The sequence below is a fragment of the Pseudochaenichthys georgianus genome, chromosome 11 (genome assembly GCF_902827115.2).
Source record: "Pseudochaenichthys georgianus chromosome 11, fPseGeo1.2, whole genome shotgun sequence".
Taxonomy (NCBI): Eukaryota; Metazoa; Chordata; class Actinopteri; order Perciformes; family Channichthyidae; genus Pseudochaenichthys; species Pseudochaenichthys georgianus.
This window is the reverse complement of record NC_047513.1, coordinates 28841690-28858183: the sequence shown is the minus strand read 5'-3', so window position 1 is coordinate 28858183 and position 16494 is coordinate 28841690. Positions and strand designations below refer to the sequence as shown.

General features: G+C 38.7%; 2 long non-coding RNA genes across 2 annotated transcripts; both read left to right on the top strand.

The window, feature by feature from the left end:
• The first annotated feature begins 3568 nt into the window (after positions 1-3568).
• Positions 3569-5278, top strand: LOC139434796 (uncharacterized). Its single transcript, XR_011644100.1, has 3 exons — positions 3569-3874; positions 4697-4777; positions 5142-5278. It is a non-coding gene; the product is annotated as an uncharacterized lncRNA (long non-coding RNA).
• Positions 5279-9185: 3907 nt separating this feature from the next.
• LOC139434795 (uncharacterized) lies at positions 9186-10965 on the top strand. The gene is made up of 3 exons (XR_011644099.1): positions 9186-9289; positions 9640-9731; positions 10113-10965. It is a non-coding gene; the product is annotated as an uncharacterized lncRNA (long non-coding RNA).
• The last annotated feature ends 5529 nt before the right edge of the window (positions 10966-16494 follow it).

Here is a 16494-nt window from a genome sequence, read left to right as displayed (position 1 = left end):
ATTATTTTAATACTTTCTGCTGACACTAGGTGGGGCTGTGCCCCACCTGCCCCTAATGACCAGTCGCCACTGTATTTGTAACACAAAAGTGATGGAAAAAACCCACAGCAACACATAAAAGATGGGTCTTAACATGATCCAGCGGTCTAGTAGTTAATAAAAAACAATAATATCAAAACAAATTATTACTACTAACTTTATTGTGAAATTAAAACAGAACGGTAAAAGAATAGTTTCCGGTCTATTCTGAGCCCGATCTCTGTAGATAAATACAAATACAGAACTACGACATACATATGTGTAATATTTATTGCAGCCAAACCATTTATTACAATGCATTCATGTGAAGACTTTCAAAGAGTAAACAAGCACTGCTGAATAAAGTATGATTTATCTTTTACGAAACGTTTTTTTATATGGAATGCAGTCAACCAATCACAGAGCTTGAGGCAACGCAGAATAATAGCTGAGGATTCTGGGTAGTGTAGTGTCTTCGGCCATCCTAAACTGAACAAATGTTTGTTTCTCCGAATCGAAGGGGGAAATTACAAAAGCATTGTACACAATTTAAACCAACCAATGTTGTGTAATCAACAAGGAGGATAATCTGGTGTTTTTGAGTTGATGAGTAGTGCAGATAGCACTGTAAAATCAATCGACAGTAAAGAGTATACTTACTTCCGGGTGTAAAATCCTGCGTTATCCAATGGGGATGGATGCTCACATTGCTCTCCGTAATACAATAAAGGGGACATGATCAAATCGGAATATAATGTTCTTTTAAAAAACGTTAACTAAAGGGAACAATCTATTTGACACAGCTGAAGCTCTGGCCTTCCTTAAAAACAAACTAATGTAATAAAAATCACAGTTGTATTACACACAATGCACTGTTTTTTTAGAACAAAAATTCGTAACTAATGCACCATAAAAATAAAAATTATTATGAATACAAATAAAATAAAAGAAGCCTCCCGTGAGTTACTACAAGCTATAAAGTATATTTTAAAAACGTTTTATAGAATAAAAGCTCACTGCAGGACGTTGTAGAAATGTGTGTGTGCACCACGACAAAGGAGCCTCATTCACTTTACATTGGGGTTGTTTGCAATGCGGTGTTAAGGAGTCGTGGTGGAGTCACGCATTCTGGTGAGATCAGGTTGATAATAAGCCTTTGACAGTTATAGTCATCCCTGCAATTTTAATAATGCACCTGTCCATAATGCTATATTTGATAACTTTTGAATATTTGTGCAGCAGAGTTCATGTTGTTTGCACCACAAATAATATGTTTAAAAGAAACATTTAGTTTTTGTGAGACTGACCGTTGAGCGGCCCGACCAAGCAAGGAGGCAGAGAGTTCAAATATAACCCGGTGTGGGCATTTATTACTCCTTGTGGTACATGACACAGCCTCAATCTTACTGTCTCATGTGAACACAGTCACCAGCCACAAGGATCTCACACACACAAACAGGAAACAGAGAGAAGACATGCGTAACTTTTGGCTTGTTATGGATGAACGAGATCAGAGAAAACAAATGAAGAAGCTGCGGTGTGTGGAGCTGCGAGACAATCCAGCCGACAGGTAGTGATGTTATGTATTGCGCCGAGGCTTCGGAGCGTGTGTCGAGTAATGCCCGAAGCTTTTTGTGAAGCTTGTATCGAGGTTTGTATCGTTTTGGGCCAGTGACGTCACCGATGACAAACGAAGCCTCGCTGCCTGTCGATACCACGTGACTGCTTCAGGAAGCGATTCAGATCGGTTGAACCGTTGAACCACAACGCTCATAATACCTGGATGTATAATAAGAACCATATTACCCCTCCTGTACCCGGGCCCGGTGACACGATGGAATTAAGAGAGCTCAGACCCTCACTCATATAGAGGTCGGAACATGTCATAAGTAGGCTATAAATAGATACAAGCATAAATAAATGTAGGAATAAAAACATCAATAAATACAGGAATACATATCTTGCAGTGTTTTCAGGGAGCTTTAGTGTGTGTGCTGTGGATCAGCCTGAAAGCAGTTGACTCAAGATCGCAGGGTCCCTGGTTCAATGACTGCACAATACGTATTTGTTGTTGTTTATAAAAGCTACAGCTAAATGAGATAATGTAATTAATAAATGTATTCTTTGATATGGTTTAGCCTTTCTCAGGCTACAACATGGTTACGTTTACGAATATTATTAAGGAATACAAATCTCTCTTTGCAATGTTTACCAGCCTCCTTAGGCTTTTCAATCACAATCAGTCAACTGGAATAAATACAATATTGTTAACATGAAAATATGATTTAATGTTCGTTGTTTAGAGTTATTCTAAGGCTGTACTCATTGCGTCATTGGGAACTCGGTATGAGATAGAGCACACTGTTGAGATGTCCAATCTGCCTGTTTTACACACTTTGACCAACAGGGGGTTTGTGTTCAGATCAAGCGGCAAACTCTGGGGAAGAGCCGGGAAGCCAATACGGAAGTGCCACACACTGCAGTTCATATATTGGCCGATAGGCGATGGCTGCAGAAAGGAGCAATTTCCATAGACCCCCATGTTAAAATGCCCAACTTTACAGCGGAAAAAAACATGTTTCTCTCCCTGGCTCCATACATTTTATTATCGATATAGTTAGATTCCACCTTCATGATTATGGATCTGTGAGTGAATCGTTTTCTAACGCGACCCTTTTATTTATATTAGGTCTTAAAGTTTGTGCATACATTAGGGCATGGTCACTTTGATTGACAGATACGTGCCTCACTGTCAGCTAACAGCAACTTGTCCACTCTGCTAGGCTACAACCATAGAGGCTACAACGTTAGTTAGTCATAGTACTGTACTTGACCCTTTAGCTTTAGCCGTGTTCGTGGTGATATACCAGACAATTAAGATGTCGTGCTGTGCGCTTGAATGTACTAACAGAACTTCCAAGAAGTCTACTCACAGCTTTTTTCGGTGAGTAAAATGATAATATTATACATGTTAACCCCGTTAGCAGGTGTTTGTGTGCTTGTTAGCTTAGCTTGTTATGTAGCTAGCTAAGGACGTAACCCTTTATGCATGTGTATATATATATACAGTTTAGTTTATGATTCAGCCTTGGGTAAGACTTTTATAGTCTATGGCTATGACGCCCATAATGCTAAATGGGAGCAAATGTTAAAAGGGGACCCAATTATCCCAGTGGTGGCCGCCGGAGTCCGCCGCCGAAGCTAACCGGAGCCGTAGCTAGCCCTTTGCGGCTCCGTTAGCTTCGGCCAGTGGCGGAGCCCGGCGTTATAACTGGAGATCAAGGAATGCAGCGAAACGCGGACTTGGTTCGCCTGCAGCCCGCTATAGTATTAGCTAAAGAAATGATGTTGAACAAGTCTTATTAAGCTGAACATCGCCACAATTGTTCTGCTATGTATTGGTACTTATTTTATTTTCTTAACGTGTGAATGACAAGCATTAAGAATAACAACAAATAGCTATTTATCTTGCATATTATCTCGTTTGATTATGAATGTAACGTTTATATAGTGGAACTACACTGTTTTATCAAAACCAAAGTGCCACGCAGTAACTTGGTAGGCCCATGCATGTATTTCAGCAGGAAATGTGCAACCTAGATTACATTTACCAACACAGACTATATAGAAATATTTGTAAAAGTTGTTCATGCGTTACTAAGTGAATATGGCATTAACCCTCCTGTTGTCTTTGGGTCGGTTTTCATGTATTTTTGAATAAAGGTTTCCTTTAGGTGATCCAGACAGGCTGGACCAGTGGGTGCTGAACATCCGGAGGAATACATGGACCCCCAACGTTTCTTCTCGCCTGTGCAGTGCACACTTTGAGAGTCATCCCTTCAGCACGGACTCATGGGTACAGATCCTTTTTTAAAAACAAAATAACTTGGTTCCATTTGTGAGTGTAAATTGTTGTTACTAATTAAATACATGTTATACATTATACAATGCTAAATAATTGTTATGGCACAGCTTGCACATCAGTGATGAGTAATGTTCTTTTTATTAAAGGCCAAATTAAGATTTTGCCAGTTAAGTAAAGAAACATAGAAATCGATTTTTTTGCAAACCATCACATTTCTCTTCAATGTATGCAAAGACTCTTTATCATAGATAGAGAATTGCCATTTCCCCCCACATACTCTATGTTAAAAACAGATGACTTATATTACCTTTTTTTTACATTATTTTAATAGCAACATTCATTCATCTGTTATCATCTTATAACTTATTTATCTTAACAGCTATCACTGTAAAAAATGTAATTTAATTTTACTATACAATATTTATCTTTACATTCTGTTCTTGCATATGTCTTATTATATTTACGTGTATATAGATTTCTGCCTGCACTAATTTATTATTCTTAATTTAATTTTGAATTTATTTTATTGTTTTATGTCTTATATAACTGTTGCATTGTTGGAGGAGCTCGGGACAGATGATTTGCATTGCCATTCCTACACTGTAGCCTATGTGCATATGACATAAATCCTTTGAATCTGAATCTTGGAAACACGTAATTGTTGAATGGATTAACTGCATAGTTAACATGTTGGCCCTCTATTGTCTTTTATAATGCACTCTTACATTTAAAACAACATTATTCAAAAGAAAGTTGAATATCTACAGACCTCAAAAAGTTATTTTATGTGTTTTTGTTTATTATTTTTATTAGGGAAGGAGATGCCTGAAAAACACTGCAGTGCCCACCATTTTCTATTTCACCAAAGAACAACAGCCTGGAAGGAAAAGCAGGGTGAGTAACAATGACGAGGTAAGTGACACTCCTAGTTCGACTGTTAATAGCAATGAGGAGGTTGCAGATGTAGACCATGGTAGTGGTGAAAACAGTCTTGCTGCTGATCAGAGCAATATCATTATGATACAAGGCATGCCTGAAGAAGCCTTTGTTGTTCCACATGTGGAGCATAATGACATTCCAACAGTCAATGCTTGTGAGGAGGATGTTGATTTGGGCAGCAGCAGCCAACAAACAAAACAAATTGGAAAACAGGCAGACTCCGCCTCTGTTCACTCTTACACTTGGGCTTTAAACTAAGACGGGTCATACTGAATAGTTTGTGCACACATTTCTAACATGTGATCTTTCTTTCATGTAGGACGCTTGAGGGAAGTTGCAACGCCTCGGCCAATGGGATGTCTTCTCCACGTGAAAGAGATTGAAGGCATAATTTATAACTTGAGACAATTTTCCAAAAGTTATGACTTGTATTGGCTTAGATAGTAATGGATTACATCGAACATGAATCAAGATCGTATAGAAAAAAATGAAAGTGTAATCCTTAGTTACATAGGAAAAGATGTAATCGGATTAGTTTTACTTTTTTTAATAATAGGGAAACTCAATCTTATTCAAAACCTAAAAAGAGCAGATAGTGGTTGTTGTAAAATGATCAAATGGTATCTCTTCTCTGGAAGCCGTACTGTTCTGAATCTCTACACCTACTGCCTGAATCTGCTTTATGGTATTATATTATACATTTTAAGTAAAAAAATCATATTCATATTTCTTCTCTCCTGTGTTTAGTTGCATTACATTTGATATTGAAGTAATCCAAAACAAAAAGAAAGTTATCAGGTTACATTACTTTTATATCTTGATACTCACATGAAGTTACTGGTTGTGTTTTTGGCAAGTAGCCCTCCCAAGCCTGTGCATAAGTTATATCATTTTAATTACTGATACAGTTGTTGCACATCTTTAATTTATTTTGGAGTGTACTTAAAGGGATAGTGGAAATTGAACCCCAAATAGTTTCGTTTTAACTTATATACAAGCATAATTACGTACCAAAACAATCACACCTGATTAAAAAAATATAATAATTGCCTTACGCATGTTAGAAGCACTTTATTGCAGCTTCCCCGAACTTTTTTAGAAACGAAATGATCGAGTCAGCCAAACCGGAAGTGAGGAAAACTCAGGAAGACGAAACAATAACAAACCATGGCGTCTATGCAGAATGAACGTGGAAGGGCAAATATACCAGACAAAGAAGAAGGATTGTACGAGGTATCCAGTGATGATAGCGAGTCAGAAACATCCTCTCGGCTTTCCTGCGAAAATGTAGTTTTAGGAACTGAATCTGAATCCGGTTCAGTAAGCGACGATGGTGAGAATATTGAGCCAGACGATGGACCATTACGTCCTTATTTGTTCGAGCCCGAGGTGATGGAGTTAGTTCACGGCATGGGCAATGGCGAGGATGACCAGGACCAGGCGCCAGATGATGCACCCCTACGCACAAATAATCTTGACTGGTAGGTCCCTAAGCATAGCTCACGCTAGGCGCTATATTATATATTGCAAAAGTTGGCATGCATGCACTGTAGGCCTATGGCTATGCGCGAGGATGACTGCATGTAGGGTACATTTCATAACATACCAGGGTCAGGTTCACATAAATTATCTTGTCACATTTATTATTGTATATGTAACAGCCTTATGGGCATTAATTACATGAATACATTTAAATGAATTGTATACTAGCATGATATACAGCTAGAGCCAATCGGTCTTTTGACGTAGTATGGTCCTAATCCTAGGCTAGCCAGGCTGCCTGTCAAGTGTAGGCTGTACTCACAGTACTGTTAGTCTATCATGTCTATATGATGACTGTAGTGTACACATTCGACACTGTGTACCGGATTATCGGATGACGAGGCCTCCGGTCGCCTAATCGACAGGCAATAAATGGCGTTGTACACAATGGTACAGGCTAACGATGCATTAAATCAGCCAGAAAACATAATAAAATACTCGTGCCTCGTCCAATGTTTGTGCCCGTCTTCCTTTGTTTTCGTCATCACCCGAAGATTCCCGAAGTATTTCGTTTCATTGAGAGGGCGTGGTCGGGAGCAGTAAAATTGAAAATAAAATGAAACTAGGCGCATGAAATAAAAAAAAATGGTTTATTATGCTTATTTTTAATAAAAATACATAAGTTAAACCCAAAATTCGCGGATTTCCACTATCCCTTTAAGTCATACAATGATTCGAAACCTTTACTTTTCATAAAATGCAAGATGTAACTTTCAATGTGGCTTGTGTATTTATCACATTTTCAATGTAAATAGATCTGATTAAATAAAGAGTAAAAGCACAATCTTAAATGTTGACAGTTATCATTTTCCTATGCTTATTGTTAATGTAGTGGTGTTATGAACAAAATGTTGTCCTAAAGGAAATTAAGATGTTTTTTATTTGTTGACAAAAGATTTAAAGTTGATGCTCACAACATGTGGGAACATTTATAGAGAAAAAATGTTCTATTGTAAAACAAATATTTATCTGCATACTGAACAATTTAGAAACTCTCTAAAAGGTATTATCTTCTGTGACGGTACGACCCTGTAGGGATTGTGGGTATTGCACTTCATAATTACATTCTATGGTATGCTTATGACATTGATGCCAACATACATGGGACTAGGGGAGACCTTCCTGTTGTTTGCATTGTCACTGACAAATGACAGTGTAGTATTCATTGTCAAGATTTTGTGTTTTTAAACTTGGGACTCTTTTCAGACTGCTCCGGCTTGGGAAAAGATTTGAGCCTTAATTTGTAATGTTTTCTGTATTGTATGGTAAGCTTATCCTTTCATTTGATAGTCCCATTTGGATGTGATAGCTAACATTTTCAGTAAGCAGTAGACAAAAGAAGTGAAAATATGAATGTAATTTATTTTCAATATTTACATAAATACATAATTATTTTAACAAATAAAATAACAAAAAACATCATAACAAATACAAAATAAAAGGTTTGACAGACAGCCATGCCCAGCATGGGCCTGTAGAGCTGCAGAGTCCAATGGGGGTAAGAGGGGGGGGTGGGATGTGGGGAAGAGGAAGAGCAGCCAAGTTAACAAACTTCCGGGCCTTGTCCATTTTGACAGGATTTGCACCAGCCCTCCACCGGCGCCTCTGGTTCATCTGGGAGAGCATGATCTTCATGCCAGGGTGCCGATGGTGAAGCTGGTGCAGGTCCTCCTTCATCTGGTTCAGCAACTGAACACTGGGCACATCCCCCAAGTCATTGCCGCCACAGTGGATGAGGAGGACATCCGGGACTGCTCTTCCTCGCAGGGAGTAGGAAAAGAAAGGGAGGACACCTCTCCAGCGCAGTCCACCCCAACCGAACCAGCACACCCTCAGGTCGAGGCCAAGGATGCTGCCGATGGTCTCTGTAGCTCTCTGGGCTCCATGCCGGACATAGCTGTCTCCGATTATCCATACAGTCACTATGGGAGGAAAATAAATGAGAGCAACAAATGCTTCAGATCATGAGGAATATCAAATCAATTATAAAGGGTTTCTCATTTTGTTCCTTTGACAATAACATGCAAAATAACTATGAAATCACACCTGTATGGTTAAAAGTAACAAGAGAGCAAAACCTCAAACAGATTAACAGCACACAGTTTATATATATATATATGTATATACTGTGTGCTGTTTATCTACAATTGTGCACACATGTATATGTATAGTATGTTTGTGTGTAATGTCAACCATCTGAAGTCATGTAAAGTAAGCCAGGACCATCAACTTACAGGTTGTGCAGTTTGGCGTGGAGGAGGTTGCCATCTTCATTTTTCTTAATGCTGAAATAAATAAAAATGGTTTAATCAATATAAAAGCACCTTTCTTTTTCTACAGTCATATTTCATTAATCACATTTAATTCACGCAACACTGGCCATATCTCTGCTAGTTTACAAAGTTTAGTTACAAATGACATTTATATTTGAAAAACGGTGAAGCACTTAAAAAACAATTGTATAGTGTAGGTTCAAGAACATTTAAATCAAAAGAACAAGTTTTGTAAAGTTACAGGGTATCTTACCTTCAGAATATGCCGGGAACGAGGAGCAGTGACCTCAAGCTGGGTTGTTAGCATAGGTTGTTAGCTTAATACTGAATAGAGCATGTTAGCTTAGCTTCTTAGCCTGAGCTAGGTCTGGAACGTCACGCTCGGTGGCAGCAGGTCCCGCCCTGTCCCACCTCGGCTCCGCCTCAGCACCGCCTCTTTGCCCTTATTTGGAGCAGGCGGGAGAAGGCGGGAGTTAGACTCTGACGTCGCTGTCGAGCCGTTAGTGGCCGACTCCGCCTACTAAGGGCTTCACGGCCATAGATATATATAAACACTAGATGGCTCATGGGAGATTTTCCAGCGTAGCTGACCGGCCGCCATCTTGCTACAGTCAACAGTTACTCTGATTCGCGTTATGGTAGCTGTTGTCAGGTGAGTGATCTGCACAAAAATACTCTTAACTCACTGAAATCTTGACTGATTTACAAACGGTTTGGTTTATTATAAACATGATTAGCATGGCTATGATACAGGATGCTTGGACATGTTGAAATTGCAGCTTTTCTTTGTGTATGTGGTTGTATTTATTAGCTGGCTAATAACAAGAGGCTGTCAGTGAGACCTAGTATTACAAAGTTGACCCACAACTCCACCAGTGGGAGAGGCAGAACTGCTCTTTCTTTCAACACAACTTAAGTTACACATGATTTATTCCAAGTGGTTTGGCTTGTTAAAAACATCTTGCATTATGATACAGGAATTTGCTGGCTTTGTGTTTACAGAAGTACCTGACTATGCCGGACTTTTGTGCAGCCTACGGATGCTCTAATCACCGCAGTCTGGAAACAAGAACCCGTGGGATCACCTTTCACGTGTAAGATATGACAATATTATGACTAAAATTAGGATAATCGTTAATTACTTAGTGGATGTATGTACATTACAAGTCCTGCTACACAGGATCAGTGGGGCTATGTGAGATAATAGTATTGCAATATTGTTGTTGACCCAGCCTCTTTAGAATATGTTGTTACCATTTCTTTACACAATTATTTAATGTTTCTATTGGACACCTTTTTTATTACTCTTAGTGTGGTTGTCTTATTCTTAAAGTAGGCTATACATACATGCATACATACCAAAAATATGATAATTTCGGTGTGTATTTTTGTCCTACCCTTAATGTTAAAGGAAAGAAGGGAGGAACATGTTGACAATAATTTATATATCTGGCTACCTTTCTCATGTTTTTAAGGTTTCCCAAAACCAAAGAGAGGAGGAGGCAGTGGGAACTCGCCCAAAGAAGGGACGGTTTTGTTTCCTGTGACAGGACACTGCTCTGCAGTGAGCACTTCAGGAGTGAGGAATTTGACCGGACAGGAGACGCAGCACTATGTTCCCCACATATGTTTATGTTTGCTCAGTCTAATAAACCCATAACATGGTTGTGAAAGAATACCAAAGCTGAGGCTGGACGGTGATTGATTGTTGGTGTGCCATGTGTTCTTCTTAATAATAATAATACATTTATTTTGGGGGGCCGCCTTTCATAACACCCAAGGACACATAGGATAGTTTATGTTTAAATTGTTCCCTATATTGCATAGGGGCAATATAGGGAACAATTTAAACAGTGGATTTTGTGATATATCAGCCGGGGTGAGACAAGACAAACCACAAATGGACTACAGAAGGACACAAAAGGACACATGGTACAGTTTATATTATTCTTGGTCTTTTTTCAATAACATATTTCAAAGGTTCTGGATTTGTTTACAAATCTAGAAACTAAATACAAAACTAGGATGATATGAAGATCTCATGTCAAAAATAATTGTGATAAATTAGACAGAACTGGCCTGTCTGTGAGCACATTTTATGTTGGTTTGGTTCTTCTGATAAAGGTGTGAATATCTAAATAATATACCAACATATGCTATTGTCATTAGTTGTGTCCCTGTTCTTAAAGCTAAGGCATTGCTAAATTAACAACTCTTGGCTTACAGAGTGGTAACATGAGACCGATTTTTATATATAAAATATAAATGTATTTTAATTTTATAATTTATTTGAAATATTAACAATATAATAAAATAAATGGAAATATATACACCGGCAAATATTTAATATAAATACCTTGTGTGTGTGTGTATAGCTATTGCTTTATCTGATTAATGTTATTTTCATATGAAAGTCCATGATTATAAGTATGCAGTATCATAACTACATCTTTGATGTTTATAAAAAACCAAACCGTTTGAAAATTGGTTGAAAATTGAGCAAGCTATGGTTATTTAAATAGTAAACCATAATGTTATGAATGAGAGCACTGCCTGTAGCAAGATGGCGGCCAAGTGGCAACGTCGGTCTCAATTGGCCAGCAGCGCGGGTGAGTCATCTAGTGTTTATATATATCTATGTTCACGGCAACTCTGCAGAATCCTATGGGTGACGTCACGGACCCTACGTCCATTTATATATACAGTCTATGGTTCAGATGAAGCCCATGATGAAGCCTCATGAGATGAACCCTTTTGCAAACCAATTGGCTGGAAAGCTTCATTAGGCTTCATCTCGCCATCACTACCGACAGGAGAGAAATGAGGCCGGACTTTAAGAGATGCTGCAGATTTACACAAGCATCCCCACAGACTAATCAACCAACAAGACACAGGTGAGGGGGGAGGAGACAACACAGGGCACCAGGTGAACACAATCAACAACAATGAAGCTATACAACCCGTAACGGAGGTCATGTTATCTTAAATTACTAAAACTAAAATATAATAACATGAAATAACTTTCATTAGAAGTTTATCTGCCCATTATTTTTATTTGTTTACAGATCCTTGAAATGTCAAGCAATAGGTGAAATCTCACACTTTTTGCACTTAAACAAAGATGTATTTACCAAAATCCGCACTTACTGACTTACTGTTGAGTAATCGATTATCTGATAACAGTTTCAGCTAAAAGATATAGCTAAAGTAGGTAGACAACCTTTTGTGCATTGTGTGTATAAATAATGTGGACAAAACATTAGAAAAGCGTCATTAGAAAGATGCTATTGTTTAATTGCTTCATTTGTTTACATGCCAAACAAAACAAGTAAACCAATCTCCATTCTGTTAATTAAAGCTGTGTTTACGATAAGGCCAAACGGTAAATAGAAAAGGCTGAAACTGTAGTTTAAGTAAGGCGCAGGCAGTGATGTGGGTGATAAAATCCACAGAGCACTTCTCTGATGTGTCCAAACTTAAAAGGCATACATGGACAATCTTTAAACGCTGTACTTTACTTTAAGTAACTGTCATTAGCCTCTTCTGGTTCATTGTCTGCAAGAGAAGTCAAAAGCACAGTGTGTGATATAAAAAAGAAATACACCAGGCCCTCTGGTCCGCATCAATTCACACTTTCTAAAGCCAAAAAGTTTATAACATCGATAAGAGACTGATATATTTTATAACTGCAAACAGTGCCTGATTCATTCACCAAAGTGGCCTCCATTTTGACTTGATGAGTTGAAAGCAGGAGCTGAATGCCGGTTTATGAGGTGCCAAAAGATTTGACCGTATAAATACCTCCAATACGTGCCGCTCTAAAAGCACTTAAAAAACGTTTTATTTGATACAGTTCTTGGAAGTTTGACAGAAGCCCTCACTTCTACGAAGCTTTTAGCAACATTAGATTCATCTGGTTAATTTATCATTCTTTATAGTCAGAGATGCAAAATATCATCCCTGTGTTTTTTATATTGTAAACTGTATTTAAAGTATGTGCGGGCATGTATGCATGTTGGTATGGATCATGTGTGAGGATATGTTTATGTGTGTATATGTTTCTATAGATATATATTTATTCGTTTTATGTGGAAATGCACTGCGAGGATTGCTTTTTTAAATGTCGTTGTACCTGGTGCGATGACAATAAAGGAATTCTATTCTATTCAACACCTTTTAAAGTGACAGTTGGCCGTTTACCGATACACTTATTGGCCAGAACAAAATGGATGCCAGATTTGTTTCAGAGAAGGGCTGCAGTCGAATAGTCCATTTAGCAAACCTTCCTAACCGAATGAAATGACCCGGAAGTCCCTCAGTGGCAGCCATGATAAGTGCCGTTCCAATTCTCTAGATGCTAGGAAAGGAGGTTTCAAACTTCCTTTATAACCTCCTTTAGCTTAGGAACCACTGGACCTCCCTTTATGAAAGGAGAGGAGAAAATGCTGCCCCACAATGCCTTGCAGCCGCAGCGTTTGCTGTCACACAACAGTCGGCCGTTCACGGAAACAAACGATTATGACGGAGAAATGATATCATGAAAGTTACGGTGCTTATTAAGCATTTTAAAACGTATGTGGTAAGTTGCCAAAGTGCTTTGTTTTGAACGTTCATCAGTATTATAATCAAAAAGAGAAATATGAACGTTAGTTTTTACTGAAATTATCAAATAAAGTCAACATTTCACAGTCTTTACTGAGCTGCAGGCCCGGACTGGCCATCGGGAGGACCGGGAGGTTTCCCGATGGCCTGGCCTGCTAAGTGGCCTGCTGGCCTGAGGATTTTTTTTTATGTATGTATTGTGAACGCAACGCTGCGCAAATGTGGGTCTGACTCTGCCTCACAGAGGGTGACTGGCTGTCTACATGATGTGGCCTGCCGACATTTTCATACAGATCATACTAATGCCCTCGAATGGTCTCTGTGTGTCATTCAAGCTCGGGAGGGTGTGTGTTAGTGTGGCACGAGCGAGTGAGATAAAGCGCGCGCACCGGTTACGTGTATTGTTGTTGTTAGCATCTGGTGCTAGGTAGCTGCGCTAACGGATATCAGGAGCTGTTTCAACAACAAGGTGGAGGAGAGTCCTCTGCTGTCAGACTGAGAGGCTGATAACTACAGCTCAGGTGAGGTAAAGGACTCTGAGTGTTTAGATAGTTAACGTAGTCTAAGTTATCTCAGTGGGTCTCAAACGGTTTGGTCACCATTTATGTATATGCTCTTCTTGGCGTTATGTATAACGCCAAGAAGAGTAGCATCATGATTGTGAGAAGTAAAGAGGATAAAAAGGCTGTATTTCCTCATTTTATTCTCAGTAGCAACATTCTACTTGTGTGCAGTGAGATGAAGTACCTTAGTCATTATATCTCTGATGATCTCACAGATGACAAAGACATCCATAGACAACGCTGCAAACTGTATACCCAGGCAAACATATTAATGCGTACGTTTCACAAGTGCTCTGTAGATGTCAAGGTATCACTTTTTAAAGCTTTATGTACACGGCTCACCTGTGGAGTAACTACACGGCTCACCTGTGGAGTAACTACACGGCTAGAAGCATGCAAAAACTAAAAGTTGCCTGCAATGATGCTTTACGGTTGCTGCTGAGGGTACCGAGATGGCACAGTGCCAGCCAGCTGTTTGTTAACTTGGGGGTACCTACTTGTCAACCCCTTTTAAGAAAGTTAATGTACAAAACATGTGTCGCCTAGAAGACTCGGACAATCATGTTATCTCGATTTTAATTAACCCTGTGAAGAGTTCTACCCGGTTCTCTTCCATGATTTGGAGGCATTGGCGCAGCAGGCTCTCCAGACAGTGAGCATGTGTGGCTCGCTGTGATTGGACTGATTTTATGTTTTTATCTGTTTGTTTTTATCTGTTTTGTGTTTAGCTTTTTATCTTATTTATTGATGTGTGTTTTGTCTGTTTGTATGTGATATGGACCTTGAGTCTGGAATAAAGATTGGAAATTATGTAAACACATATTTCCATTTGAGGGTGGAGTGATTAGTAAAATATGCATGAATAATAATTAAAAAAAAACGTTAACTAGGTGAAAAAAGGTAAGATAAACTTTAAAAACTTGTTGAGATGCTAAAACTAGTCTTTGCTGCTGCCTCAAAGAAGAGCGGGGGGAGAGGGGTGAGGCTGGTTCAGGAGCACAGACACACTCACAACTACAAATTAACCAAAAACAAATGTTTCAAGTTTCAATGTTTTTTCATATTGAATATGGTATGTTATTGGTTATGGCCATGTTTTTATGATTTTATGATTATTTAAATGTATACAGTTCTGTTTCATATGGGTGTAGTCTCTTTATTTCCCCCTCAAAATGCACCAGATTGATGCATTTAAGTCCAACATTTAAAAAAAAAATCCTACCTGCCCCTGGAATGAGGTCCACATCCACTTAAAATATGTTCACATAGGTTCCTAAATAGATTTGCACATTTTTTTTAAATAGTAACCCATGTCCATATGTTTATTTTTGGGTAGTAGATTTAGAGGGCTATCACTACGGGCAGAAATGCTGTAAAAGTTGACAAATAAATCCAGCAAAATGGCACAAAAAACTGGTAGTGGCCTGGCTGGGTGTATAATTCCCGGCCTGACTTATTGTCCCAGTCCGGCCCTGCTGAGCTGTGTGGAGTTTGTTCAACTTTTAAAAGATGTTTGAATGGTGATATACACAGTGATAGATGTTAAGGACTAACGTTTATAATAAATACATTTGTATTGATTTTAAGATCTTTAGTTCATACAATCATACGTATTGGGATCATTGGTATTAATGTGGACCGGAGGGAGAGGGTGACAACGAGCATACGTTTCACTTTCCTTTTTTATTTCAATTCCAACTTTGGTCATGAAGAATATGTTTCTCTGTTGTCCACGTTCATAAAGCAAAGCAGCAGCATCGGAGCACGGTGCAGAGTCTCTAGATGAGTTCACAGTAGTCCCTCGTTCTTATTGAACATCCATGTTGTAGTCCGCTGTATAGAAAACTGTGGTTTCCATAGTTTCCCCACAGCAGCAGACGCACAAAATGACATCCGCTGGCGCATCATAAACACGTCGGATAGTGAAAGTGCATTCGGATTCTCTAAAGTACCGCAGTCTCTTCTCCTAAGTCCTTTTGAATTCTCCTATCCACTATCCCTTAACCCCGTGACGTTTCACACAGAGGTCAAGGAATAGACGATAGGGTTAGAATTTAGGAGCTGTTTTTTGGTTTATCCGACCGCAACCAAGGTTTTCGCTTTTTCAGTTTGTTGATGGAGACCAAAAACAGAGCTGAAAACGAGTTAATATAATACCACGACTCCAAATAAAGTACAGTGTTTCTAAGTGTCTGTTGGATGTGTACCAATACAAAGCAAGATTATTTAAATACCACATTTCAACAAGAAGTTTACTCCAAATAAAAAAATTATTAAAATGTCAATAAAATACATAGCCATAAAAAAGCCACGAGAATATAAATTAAAACAAGCTAAAATAATATAACGGAAGGTAATAAAAGTACAAGAATAAAAACTGCAGTCTTGTGTCATGTATGAAGATGAAGATTTGATGTCACTGTTCAGTGTATGCCCGAAATACCCAAACACATTGTAGCGGCCAAAATCCTATAGAACTAAAACAGATAACTTAACAGCCGCTGAGGCACTAGTTAGCGGATATTACGCAGGGCAATGACCCAGGTCCAGACAAGATTCTCCGTTGTGCATTTATTATGATCCAATATCATTGACAATGAACAGGTTTCCTATGGTTGGTTCCTTTAAGCCTTTCCTATGGCTTTCCTTTCTTGTGGTTGGAAAAACCCTGGTAAAAAACCGTTTGCCTACT